We start from the raw sequence: 1,709 nt of genomic DNA, 5'->3' as shown, positions 1-1,709 counted from the left end.
GTTAATACTCTTGTGGGCCAATTCCAGCCCCTGTGCCTGTGCCTGTACCTGCTCCTGCTCATCTTGTAATCCCAGAGCTGAATATCTATTAGAGATATTCACCATAGGGTGGACCACGGAATCAGTTTCAGTCTAAGGCACTGCACCAGTGGCAGAAGGGTCCTGAGATTCAATTCCCACTAAGCTGGGCTGCGTAACATTGCTTGTAGTTTCATTGCCAATTAAAGTTGGTGCCTTCATAGTCGGACACACTGGGGCCATGGACGTGGACGCGGGCGTGGACGCGGATATGGACGTGGGTGTAGACGTGGACAGGGACATAACTTGATAATAGGTTTTTAAAGATGGAGTAATTTTTGTTTTTACAGTAGGTGTTTTCTTGTCCCTGCCTCTTCCTTTGCCCTTATTAGCCACTTTCCCTTTAACTGGGGTCCCACTATCGATAGTATTTCCACCCTGTTTGCGTTGTTTAATTGATGCTCTAACTTCAGAAATGGGGGGGAAACCCGAGAAGGCAAAATCGACTGAGTAATGACTGTATTTGCAGATATGTGGGCTGCTCTGGCTCGCAAGGTGTACCTGCTGATTTTGGGCGGTGAGATACCCACTTTATTCTCATCACTTTTATCCATACAATAAAGAGGTGTCTTCCCCTTCTGAGTCAAGGAGGCCTCCACTTGACAAGGCGCAGGGAAACTACCAATCCCAATAGGGCTCTCTCTCCCAAATAAGGCTTCTAATTCTGGCTTACCGTCAAGTAGGTGAATTGAGCCAAACCTACTGACCTTGGCGCTTTCATGGAGAGCCCAGTCGCTGTAAATCCCCCACCAGCTCACCATCCACCTCGGAAGGTTTCCCAAACTGGAGACCAGGGTGTACACCAAAACTGGTGCTGAGCCTGCCTCCGACGAACCGGAGCAGCAAACAGGCGATGTCCCGGCGTCTCCGCTCATGCGCGGCTTTCCCCATCTCCAGCACCGATCTCCTGCCTCAGCATCGCCGCCGTAAATGCCGTGAATGCCCGAGGCTGTTGGACCGTCTTGGGAGGAAAGGAGCGGATGCCCCGCATATCACCCAGGAGGTGAGAAAAACTAAGGTGTGAGACTTAAAATTAGATAAATCGGGGCTTCAGCATCGGTTCATACGAGAGACTCGAGGGACCATGACCGTGGCCGTTAACTTGCGGCCGCCATGTTCCTCCCCTGTCTATATGGGTTATTGATTTGTTGTCTGAGTATCTGTATGGATGCCTGAGTGTCTGGGTGTGGGTGTGTGACTCTGTGCATAGATGTCTGAGTGGGTGATTCACTGGTTGCATGGATTCAAAAGTGCATCTGGGAAGATCTGTATGGGTGACTTCGTGTGTATATGGGTGTGTTGGTGAGTGAATGAATGTCTCAGTGGTATATGTGTGACAAACTACATATGTTTTAAGGCAGTATATGTGAGTGTTGGAGTATATAAATGACTATACGTGAGAGTAAGTTATTTGAAGAGTGGGTGTATAAATGAGTGTCTGCTTGTATCAGTGATTGTATAAGACAGTAAGTATGTGTTATTATCTGCATAAATAAGTGATGTGGTGTGTGTATAAATAAATACCAGGGTTGGTGTGTATAACTGTATACATGAGTAAATGGGTATGTGATTGATTCTTTGCATGACTAACTAGGTGTGTGAGTAACTCTATGGATGAGTGGCGGAGTGTG

The sequence above is a fragment of the Triturus cristatus genome, chromosome 6, assembly GCF_964204655.1.
Source record: "Triturus cristatus chromosome 6, aTriCri1.1, whole genome shotgun sequence".
Taxonomy (NCBI): Eukaryota; Metazoa; Chordata; class Amphibia; order Caudata; family Salamandridae; genus Triturus; species Triturus cristatus.
The sequence above is the reverse complement of the archived record's forward strand: the minus strand, read 5'-3'. Positions refer to the sequence as shown.